Here is a 12,255-nt window from a genome sequence, read left to right on the forward strand (position 1 = left end):
GCCTGGGGCCTGGGACTGTCCAGATATTGTCAGACTGTCCAGAGAATGGGGGTTAGGGGGTGACATTCTAAAAGGTAGCTATTTCTTCCTGAACTAAGAGTCTCCTATCCCAGATATTTTGCAGGTCTCCATCGGTGGCAAACATTTCCTAGGGGGACAGAGTGTCACCCTGATGGAGGAACAGACACAAGCTTAAGGGGAAAAGTAAGGACAACATACAACATGCCACTCCTCTCTGAGGTTCTGGGAGTGTCATCCATTAGTCAGCTCTGGAGGGAGAAGATGAACAGGAAGACAATTCTCAAAACACTTTCCTTCTCTCTAACACCTCCCACCACTGAAAATCAAAATAATTATCTCTAGAATAGCTTTTTAAAAGTGAGAGTGAGGCCTTCATTTACATCTCCTTCTTTTCATTATGGGTTGTGTGTGTGTGTGTGTGTGTGTGTGTGTGTGTGACAAAGAGGGAGAGAATGGAGAGAGAGAGAGAGAGAGAGAGAGAGAGAGAGAGACCACATTCCACTGTTCTGCTCTGTCGTATGAGGCATAGTTTGGTCTGGTATTCCCAAAAGCATTTAAATGTGCAGATCCCTTGACCCAGGATGAACTCTGGATAATTATCTCAGAAAATCACTTAGGCTTGCAGAAATGTGTTCATGAGATGTTCATTGGAGGCTGTATGCTCTGCAATCCCTAACTTCCTTACATGGAAGTTGACTTTCTCTCCCTTCCCACTAGCATTCATGTCTGTCTTGCTGGTGATGTATGCCTGGACCTGGAAGACTGAATGACACAGAGTAGGCGGTTAGTTAATACTTGTCCAGTGAATGAATAACACTGAAAAAATTGGCTCCGATCTCAATGTCCCAAAAAACAACAACATATCTTCCCAGCACTGAGAACAGAGCAGAAACACCATGATGGAAGCAGTCATGCATGAGACCCTACAGTGTTTCTAAATGGAGGGGAGAAGCTCAGAGAGGTGACTGAGCCTCCAGGTGAGGCAAGAGCATGACTGAATTTCTCTGTAGAATGGAAGGCATGTTCTTGGGACAGGGTGGACTCAAAGTCATATGCATCCACTGTATTAGTTTTGGTGCCAAACTTTGGCATTAGTCCAAATCCAGTCTCTATCAGGCTCAGCCGAGCCAAGGGGTCTTGGCTTACTGAAGCTTGTTCTGTGCAGACCGTGTTGGTTGATTCCTTTATCAAATGTTAAGCTTTTGAGGTCTACTTCTCTTGCCCCACTCTCCCAAGAGGGCGTTAGAGAAAAAGGAGAGAGAGAATATAGGTTAAATAGATCATAGTTATGAATAGTGTGGCTCTTATAATGATGATATAGAATTAGATGTATTGACAAGGAATATCGACCTAAACTGTTGAGTAAAAGTAGCCTCTGCTATATGACAGTCTACATAACACGGTATCCTTTATATGACTCTTGTCAATGTCTATCATCTACCATCCGTCTATGTATCTATCTATCTATGTATCTATCTATCCATCCATCATCTATATCACCCATCTAATCTGCCTAGATAGCAGGAGCAATATTCAGATGTTAAGAAGAGGTAGAGGTAATTTTTACTTTTAAAAAATATTTCATATACATATATATACTATTTAATTAATTAGCAAATGTCATTAATTAGCAAATGTCATTTTTATCTTCAGGAAAAAAGTTACTTTCATTGAGAGAGAGAGAGAGAGAGAGAAACAGACTAAAATTTGTCATATTTCTGAACTTCAAGTTCAGGTAGGGCATTTGACCGGCCAAGCTGACTCTTTTCTGAATGGTGTCAGAATGACTAAGTTGGAACACTTATGTGTGGAGTTACTATATCTGTTTTTACAGACTTTAGTTTTTTCAGAGAAGTTTTAGGTTCACAATGAAAATTTAGAGAAAGATACAGAGTTTTCCCATATACCTCCCGTCCCTTTTCCCTTCCCCCATGCTCACACACAGCCGTCCCCAGCATCAACACCCCCCACAGAGAGGTGTAACATTTGTGATACCAGAACCTACATTGACACACCATCACCCCAAAGCCATAGTTTACATTAGTGTTCACTCTTGGTGTTGTATATTCTCTGTGTTTGGAAAAGTGTATAATGACATATATCCATCATTATAACATACAGAGTATTTCACTGCTTCTGTGCTCTGCCTATTCATGTCTCCCTATCCCCCACCCCTACGAGCACTGACCTTTCTATTGTTGAAATTACAGCTGTTTAAAGGCAAGATTTTCTTTTGTACTGCTTTTCTCTGAGATTTGGATTTAGAGAAAACTTGGTTTCAGTCCAGGCTCTATGACATACCAGCTGTGTGGCTCTGAGCAATTGCTCTGAGCATTGAGCGTGAGTCCTTAACTATAACACAGAAACATAATATCTCTGTGTGGGTGATGAATGAATGGGGAAAAAGTGCCTATGATAATCCTGAGGAATATGTGTGTGCATGAGAGTCTGCAGACATGTATGTGTGTGCACATATTTAATGTATTATGTAGAGTTCATGTATGTATCCAGGTGTGCATATATTCATGTTATGTGTGCATGTGTGTCTGTACATGCACACATTGAATGTCCAGGTGTGTATATGTGTTATATATGCACACGTGTGTGTGTGTGTGTGTGTGTGTGTATTTTGCCCTCAGTTTACTTCTATCACATTTTTGAAATGATTTACTCTTAGTATAGACAGAAAGTGATATGCTAATGAGACTCAGGAGTGATAAAGGACATTCAAAGGTAGAAGAGCTGCCAGAAGGCCCCATGCTGCCCCATCAGCACATTTACTCCAGGTTCCCCATATTCCAGTCTTTCTCCATCATTGCCTGAGTCCTGATGAGCTGAGGCTGAGCTGCCCCCTGGAATAAAAGAGGGGTCAGATCAAGGAGAAGTTGCGGGGGCAGCCGAAACCCCACTGTCTGTCAGGTTCCCAAGCCTGGTAGAGTGACTCACATCACGTCATCTCCCGGTTACTCAGCTCCACATAGACAGAGCACTTCGCTTCCCGTTCATCACCACACACAGCTCACAGAACGGGGGACAGACTTTCACCTCCTGGAATCTCAACAGCCCAGTCCCTGGTCCCAGAGGAAACAAAATGTTTTCATTCTGGCTGATTTCTTCTTATTCAACCCAAGAGAGGTTTTATGCTGCAGCAAATGCTAGGCAGTAGGAACCTCTTCAGTTTTGTGTTTTTAGATCTGTCTTCTTTCAACCTTTGTCCCCATGTAAACTTAATTCACTAATGTTACACAATAGGTTCAAAATTATGAAGCTGAACTGGCAAAATATAACTGGAGTGAGTGCATAATATTGGTCCTCAAGCCACAAAAATTATGGTGTAACTTGTTGCTAAATTGACTTAATGTAATTGATTAAATGCTTTTATTATAAGCCTCCCAAATGGTTCCTGCAGCTTCTGGAACCGTAAGCTGTACATCCAACATTGTTGGCTACTTTTCTGTTACTAAATTTTCAAAACCAGGTTGCATTGAGATATGAACTAGAAAACAAGAATTGCATACTCTTTCCCTCCCACCTTTTTCTCTGGTGGATAGTGCAACTTCCTGAATAATATTTTAAGAGACTCTAGAATTTTCCCAAGTGTTAAGAAAATTATCAGTTTCACAAATGAGTTCATATTTTACACATACATAAAATTAGACAGATAGGACCCCAATGACATGTATTACAATCAAAGGGAAGATTTCCATCATGCAACACTTTGTTCTAAACAAGTACTTTGAAGATAAGTAGAAATTCAGTAAAGTCTAACCCAGGGATTCTCAATTTCAGCACCATTGACATTTGAGCCACATAATATTGTGCTGTGGGGCTGTCCTGGCATTGTGGGATGCCAGTAGCCCTCGCCATCCCAGTTGTGACAATCCAAATGGCTCCAGTGATCCCACAGATTGGCCCAAGAGGAGAACCACAGTCCAACCCACTCTCGATCAGCCTCTAACTCCAATAAAAAACAAACCAGGCCATTCAATAAAAAGGAAAGAAACATCAATACATGCTGCACCATGGATGAATCGCAAAAACTTTATGTTAGGTGAAGGGAGCCAGACACAAGAGACTACATACTGTGTGATCCTATTTAGATGAGATGTCCCGCAAAGGCACGTCTGCAGAGACAGAGAGCAGATCAGTGGCTGCCAGTGTCGAGGCAGGAGTGGGGATTGGCTGCACCTGGGCACGAGGATCTTGCTGGGTCATGAGGAAGTCTGAATCCGGATTATGGTGACAGCTTTCACGACTTGTAGGTGCCATAAGGATCACCGAATTATACACTTTAGATGAGTGAATTTTATGGTAAGTTTTAGCTTAATAACGTTGTTTTTAAAAAAACACATGAAAAACAAACTAGGAGGGTAAAATGTATTGCAGAAGAAGAGAATCAAAACTGGAGGTAAACCAATCACAGGGATTTCCTTTAACTATGGAGGAAGCCTCCAGAAAACAGACATCAAATCCCCACTTCTATCACCCAGACGACCGTTAGAGCAAGCCCACAATATTTTGCTGGCCAGACAGCTGCACGTCTGTTAACACCTGATGCAACTCAACGGGCTGTTCAGTCACTGCCAATGTGTCTTTCTATGGAAAATATCATGCACGCATGGTCAGCCATGTTCGACATGGCAAGGAAGGAGACAGAGTGGTCTGCTGGGGACTGCTGTGTAAGACATTCTGGGCTTTCTGTTAGTATATAAAGTAATTCACATTCACGATGAAACATGCCTAGGGTGACATTATATGTGGCCAGAAAAGAGTTTTAAACCACCCAGGACTCCCCATTGCTCACTCAAACCTCTGTCATAGTAAAAACATGAACAAATAAAAAAAACCCAAACTCTCCTTTGCTGTGCATGAAATAAAGCAGTGTGACCATTTAGAAAACTTCTGGGGACTCTTACTGAGCACATAGCTTCTTGGGAAATGTTCAGCTGCTGTGATTCACTGTAAAGATACTTACTGTGTTCACTCTTTACTTCGAGGAGCGCATGACCTTCTTGGGCCTGTTAGCAGGTCGGGTAGAGGAGCTTTCCCCGGTTAAGTTATGCACATTAACTTGGCCAAATCCACAACCTTAAGGGAGGCAGCACTTAGACTGTCTGTGACTAGTCTTCACAACATTCTAGAATCTTCAGCTCGGAAGACGCTAAGAAAAGGGAGAAGTTGGTTAGACTTTGGGGCTTTTGGGTAAGTTATCCCAAGACCTCAATCTGGTGAAGGTTTAGGCAAAGGTATGTGTTGATGGTAAATTTATCCCCGCCTCCCAATTTTAGCTGGGAACTGTGGGGACATGGAAGAGATGACTTCAATAATTTAAATTTCTCCTTAAGGTCACACACGAAAAAGATGCTTTCTTTTTTTAACGACTCTACATCTGATATATTAGAGAACATTGAAATTCTGTCCAGGTTTTAAGGCCTAGTAAACTGAGGACTGAAAAATCACTCTGTGCCTGAGCCAGGAGGCAGCCAGGAAGGCAGCAGGCCCCACAATGCCTGCAGCATTCCAGGAAAACCCACTGGAATGATAAATAATTCTGATGGGGCCCAACGTGCAAATGGGCTGAGGGCAGGAAGGGCGCTGCTCTCCCTGACGACACCACCAGTGTCCTGGAAACTATCGGGCAGGCAGAATGTTTGCTGTTCACTGATCATCTCTGACAACAGCACTGAGAGACCGCCAGGACAGTATCTGTCCCACGCGTGTCCTGTTAGATGCACACATCGTAATTCTGCAGTGACATGTGCTGAGCAGGATCCGGACAACAAAGACATTTTACATGCAAACTTACCCGAGAATATGGGAATAAATACAAGGTGACATCACTAGAGAAGATCCAAAGTGGTTTGATTTACCTTAGGTGTTGCCTACCTCTTTTTAGCAAATAAATACATATAAGCTTCAGAAGAGGTTTGATATGTGTTCTTTTCACATATCGATGGCTGTCGAGCTCTGTGATCATGCTGGGACAAAACAAAAGCCTTGCTACCCGGCAGGTGCTGGTTAGGCTACTTTCCAAAACACCGAGCTGTCTTTTATTTCTGAAGAACATTATGGTTTTCTGCTTTCTAATCTTTGAGTTTAAACTTACAGAAAACAAAGCAGAGAGTGCTGATTCAACATCTTGACCAGGTTTATTCCAGTAAGAAAGCCATGGCTATCTTCACCTTCACCCTTCTGAGATATGTCCTACTGTCTCTTTAGAATGGCTGTGACTAGTCTTCAACTGCTCCATGTCCTACTCAAACTTTTCATTTTTTTTTAGTTTATCTTTATTGTTGACAGTATTGCAGATGTTCGCTCCCCTCCCCCCTTGACTCCTTCACCCTGCACTCCCCAGGCCTTCAATGAACTATTGTGTGTATCCAGGCTATGCATATAAGTTCTTTGGCTAATCTATTTTCCCTCCCTTTGCTCTGAGATTCCTCAGTCTGTGCCATGTTTCCATGTCTCTGGACTGGTTTTGTTCTTCAGTATTTTGTTCATTAGGTTCCACATATAAGTGAGATCATATGATACTTGTCTTTCTCTAACTTGCTTATTTCACTTAGCATAATAATCTATAGGTTCCTCCATGCTATCTCAAAGGATAAGAGATCTTTTTTTAAATATATTTTTTATTGTTGACAGTATTAGATATCCCCCCCCTTTACCCCACTGCTCCTAGCCCCTAGAGATCCTTTTTTTAAAAAATAAATATATGTTTTTATTGATTTTAGAGAGGAAGGGAGAGGGAAAGATAGAAACATTGATGAGAGAGAAACATCAGTCCAATGCCTCCTGCATGCCCCCTACTAGGAATTGAGGCCACAACCCAGGCATGTGCCCTGACCAGAAATCTAATGGGTGACCTCTTGGTGCATGGGTCAATGCTCCACCATTGAGCCACACCAGTTAGGTAAGAAATCCTTCCTTTTTGACAGCTGCATAGTATTCCATTGTGAAAATATACCACATCTTTTTTATCCACCAAAAACTACTAGATTTAATAAATGAATTTGACAAAGTAGCAGGATACTAGATCAAACTTTTTTTTAAAAAAAGTCAATTACTTTTCAGAGACGTGAGTTTTCTCTGTGTTTTTTTGTTTTGTTTTTAAGTTTTGGAGCAAAATAATTCTTATCTCTGGGCAAGAGGAGATGAGCTCTATGATGTTAAAGTATTAACTTACATCTGACAATTTGGTGATAAGACTGAACAGCTTTCATTGATCCAGAACTGTGTTTCTTAGAATCTATAACCGAGCATTCAATCTGACCACCGCAGATACCCAGGCGCACACAGCCCCACTCCTGTTTGAGCACTTGTTTCTGCACTGTCTGCCCCGACCCGGATCAAATCCCCTCTTCGAGTTTTGCTGGGTTCCTGGACCACCTCACCCTTCCCTCCCCTGCAGCTCTGCCTCCTTCTGCTGCTTCCTGCACCTGCGCCTTCCTGGGTACTTCTCTTTTGGCTTCTCTTAGCTCTTCCAGTGGTGTCCCTCCCAGACAGACCTCGCCTCTACCTGCTGCCCCTCTGAATCTAGATACTGCTCACTGGCTTGTCCAGCGGGTCCCAGACACAACCGACTCGAGTCTCTGTGCCTCAAAGATGATTTCAGGTTCAAAGTCCTCAAGGAAAGCACTTTCCCTGCATAAATGTATCATGTGAAGACTTCTCTCACAGAGTAGTTAACTGTGGCCTCTTCACTATTTATTTCCATTGTATTAATTCATAAATTCATTCATTGAGAACCAACTATGTCAAATGATAAAGTTGCCCCGACCTTTGTTTCTAAATAATTTTGGCAGCCTGCTCACATGAAGAGCTCGTTTTCCATTGGTTCCAGCACAGTGCAGGGCAAAGAGCGCTGGGGCGAGAGCCAGACCTGAGTTCTAGACCTGGTTCCTCTGGCCAGCAGCTAAGCGTGGGTGCTAGTAATTCCCTGTGTTTGTTAGGAAATGAATAAATATATGTGAAAGTGCTCTATAAGTAGAAAACACTTGATTAACCATATAGAACTGACCAAGCAAAAGTAAGTTTCTTAATTCCATTGTAGACTTCTTTTATTTGGGCGGGGCAGGCACATTTTCATAATCTCAGAAAGAAGCTGATGGACAGAAAAACCAGTCTGGCCTTTTCTCCAAGAAACCTGAAGGAAAGATGCTGTAAAGTAAAGCATGTATGTATTGGCCCCTGTTTTCGAGGCAGGAAGCCAGGGCACCTCAGCTCGGAACCGGGGTGTGCCCGGGAGCCGGGCCGTCAGCTCAGGCAGGGGCACCTCGCCAGGGAGCTCAGTGTGAGCGCCTATCTTTTCCTGAGAGCAATTTCAGCATCAGAAGTTGCATCTGAGAGAAAAGTTGCTTTGAGCAACCGTTTTAACTGGTACCATGAACTTTGTCCAGAGCTAGTTTCACAGCAAACAATCAGCATCAAACTCTTCTCAGAAATGAGTGTAAATTGTGAGAAAGGCAGTGAATGAGGAAATCCAGGAAATACAACAAGGCTATCAGATAGTAAGTGCATGGATTTGAGTGAAAGGTGACAAGAATAAGGTCATCGACATTATAAGAAATATATAATAGTTTAAAAATCCAAGCCACAGGAGGTTGGTAAAGCCAGAAAAGGGTGGATAGGTTCTGGTTGGGGCTGCAGAAGCAATTCACAGAAGAGGACCCTGGAGAAGGCCTTTCCTCTGCACCCAAAGGCAGCCCCCGACGCTCTTGAGTGGACATGTGGGCTCAGCTAGGCAGGGGTCTGGCCCATTGCTGAGAGCAGACTGGAGGCATCAATAATTTTGACTGACTGACTTAAACACAGAAAAAGGAAAGGAACGTGGCAGCATGAGGTGTTTTTTTTTTTTGTTTTTACTTTTATTTATTACTAGGGGCCCAGTGCAGGAATTTGTGCACCTTGAAAGAAACTGTGGGCCGTGAAGTTGTGGTGGGCATAGGAGTGGGTCTTGGCCCATCCTCTGTGCTCCCACCTGGCCCCTCCCGCTACGGTCCTCAGTTCCATGTCTGCGGGCAGCCCTGCTCCCACTACCACTGCTCCCATGTGCTGACGGCGCAGGCCCCACTCACACCCACTGACAGCGTGGAGTGATTGGGGCTGTTGCCAGCAGTGGGTGCAAGTGGTGGCTGCTGCCCCAATTCGCCCCTCAGAAGCAGGGGAAGGTGGAGAAGCCCTCAGGGGTGATCAGGCCAGCAGCCACAGCTCACATTCGCTAACAGCACCGAGTGATAGGGACCAGCGCTGGGCGCTGGCAGCAGGTGGGAAAGGGGCTGGCACCGGCAGTGGGTGCAAACGGGTGCGAGAAGCAGCTGCTGGCCCCAATCACCCCTCAGGAGCATGGGGAGGTGGAGAAGCCCTGAGGGGTGATTGGGGCCGGCGGGTGCGAGTGGCGGGTGCGAGTGGCGGTTCCAGCACTAGCAGTGGGTGCAAGCGCTGGGCGGGACTGCGGCATGCAGGAGCAAAGAATTTTCAGTAACCACCAGAGACTTGCCCCAATAACAGTGACCGTTGCCGCACGTTGGCCAACACCTGCCATGTTCCGTGCTCTGCCACCTGCTACCGATGCCCACCATGTTCTGTGCACGCCCCCTGGTGGTCAGCACACGTCATAGAGACCGCTTGTTTGTTCCGTAGTTCGGTCTATTTGCATATTAGGGTTTTATATATATAGATTTTGCTAAACAAGCAAAAAACAAAACAAAAAAAACAAGATTAGGATGCTAATGGGAAGGTCTTAATAAAAGAAAGTTTAAGAGGCTAACATTCCAGTCCTAAAACATTTGACTTATTTATAAATATGTTTTGATTCTTGAGAGAGAGGAAGGGAGAGGGAGAAACATTGATGAGAGAGAACATCAATATGCTGCCTCCTGCATGATGCTCAGTGGGGATCAAGCCTGCTGCTCAGGCATGCACCCTGCCCGGAATCGAAATAGCGACCTCCCAGTACTAATTACTGAGCAACACCAGCTGGACCATTTATTTTTAAAGAAGCATCAGAAGCACGTGAGGTGAGCAGACAGGGAAAACCCTGAGGCTTCACTTGGGTTAGGCCAGGTCCTGCCCATTTCACAGTGCGCTCAGATTTCTACAGTTCCCAGAGTGCTAACTGTATGGAGCAAGGAGGGTCCTGAGCATAGTTCTAAAAATGGGGTAGGTGGGTAGGGAAGGCTTGTTCTCCGTTAGAGGGCTCGGCCCAACTCATTGAACACAAAAGAGAAGGAGGCCATGTGGCTCCAAGAATATACACGTGGGAGGACAGAGGAGAGAGGTGTGAGGTGAAGAGCACAGGCCTGGTGCCGTAGGCTCTGGGTTATAGATCTGGAGGATAAGAGTGGGGCCAGGAGCCTTCAGGGGTCCCTACCTCCATGCTTGCTCGTCTCAGGGGTGTAGTGACAGCCTGAACAAAGCAAGGCCACTGGGAGGCTCTGACAGCAGGTGAAGCAGGGAGGAGCAGAGAACACTGCAGGACCAATGACTTGACACGAGTTCATGGTAGGAGAGGGTGCAAAACCCAGCTGTGTTCCAGCCCTGCCTGAAGCCAAAGGTTCACTGGCAGGGACTTGCAGCTCATGTCAGAGAAATGCACAGTGATTTCAGCACAGAAGAAGGGCAGGTTCATCGCTGGGAATTATCAAAAATTTACCAATTTTAAATTAGGTCCCATCACTAAATAGGGGAAGTAGTTTTAATAAATTATGTGTACATAGATTAGAATTCTCTCTGGAAGGCACAGGGTAGGGGGCGGGGGGAAGTTGGTAGTTTGAAGACACACTTTAAATTGGGAATTCTTTGACAAAAAGGGGAAGCTTCAGCCCCTATCGCCATGTTGTGAAGTGTAGACTGTCGTATACTGAACCTCACAATTGAAGGGGAACTTCTGGAGAACACAGGAAAGGAAAAACAAAGCAGCTGTCTCAGCAGGGTCCTCGAAAATAAACAAAGAAACCTTCAATTATCTTTGAAGAAAGAACCAGAAAAATGAGAGGAACATGTGAAAAGAGAATTTTCATTATCCTTTCACTTCTGTCTCTATAGGAAAAATGAGTTGGCCAAGTCTCAGGAGATGTGAGAAAACCAAATGAGAATAGGGGACAGGGCCCACCGACACTGGCCACAGCGAAATCAGATGGGCTCCCAGGGCCTCCAGCATTTCCTAAGAAAAGGGTGCTGATACAGAAAGAAGACAGTGAAGCACATAAAGCTGGTTTTGTTTTCATGAAGGACCTTATAAACACAGGTGCATACTTACTGAATTTGACACCAGGTCACTTGTGTGGCAACCAGTAACAGTTGTGGAATGAAACAAAGGATAGGAAGATAGAAAAGAAATACATGCTGTGAAAACCTTCTTGTATGGCATTTTCTATTTATCATGACAATATATAAATAAGAACAAAAAAGTAACAGTGAAAAGAAGGAAAAATTCATGTACTAATACTTTTAAATTACAATAATGAATATTTTAGGAAATGAGGAAAAACATAAACTTGTATGTTGGTTTATCATATTAATGAATTAGTTTGTTTTTCAGTCTTAACTTCTGCAAATTTGTAAGTGTACTGTCAAAACTGAACTTCTCTTTATGTCACTCTATCTTCATTCATCATTGATATAAAACTTTTGTTTTATTTGAATTTTGAAAAATTTCTTTCATGTTAAGCAACAGATATACAAATAGTTACGAAATGTGTTAAACAAAAGGATGAGATTGAGAGACTAATAAAAATCTCTTTTTACATCAAGTTATAAACAGCATGTTTATGCTTCTTTGGGATCAATTCTAGTGGCTTTCAAATACCTCCACTTTCAAAACATTGTAAAGACAGGCAAGCATGCAGTGGCCACAGAACCACAGACTGAAGTAGCCGACCAAGCTGGTTCCAGTTTACTCTGCACATCACAGGGGCTGGAGATGGAACTGCCCCATGGAGCTCTGATTCCACACTATCCGGAATTTACTGGAAAAAAAATCCCCCATGTCCTGCCTGCTAACTGGGAGTTCTGCATGTTCTGTTCGGTAAAGAATACATTGTTAATTAAAGGAGATGTAGCGGAACGTTTGAAGTGTACTATTAATACTCCACTGTAGACACCACCATTGTTCAGACTTAGAACTTAGGTCAACAGAAGCATTTTTGCAGAGAGCCATATTTTATCACTGGCTCTTTAGGATTGATTGCTGGCTTGTGGTGGTAATAAAAAATAGGCCAATGTTTAGCTATT

At 43.6% G+C, this 12,255-nt stretch overlaps 1 long non-coding RNA gene across 1 annotated transcript; it reads right to left on the bottom strand.

Annotated features, from left to right (window-relative positions):
* Window positions 1-4,048: 4,048 nt before the first annotated feature.
* Window positions 4,049-6,479, bottom strand: LOC111825315. Its single transcript, XR_002828484.1, has 2 exons — window positions 4,997-6,479; window positions 4,049-4,310 (listed from the first exon to the last, which is right to left on the bottom strand). It is a non-coding gene; the product is annotated as an uncharacterized LOC111825315 (long non-coding RNA).
* Between the last annotated feature and the right edge of the window lie 5,776 nt (window positions 6,480-12,255).

This window comes from Myotis lucifugus, unplaced genomic scaffold (genome assembly GCF_000147115.1).
Source record: "Myotis lucifugus unplaced genomic scaffold, Myoluc2.0 scaffold_21, whole genome shotgun sequence".
NCBI classification, from domain to species: Eukaryota; Metazoa; Chordata; class Mammalia; order Chiroptera; family Vespertilionidae; genus Myotis; species Myotis lucifugus.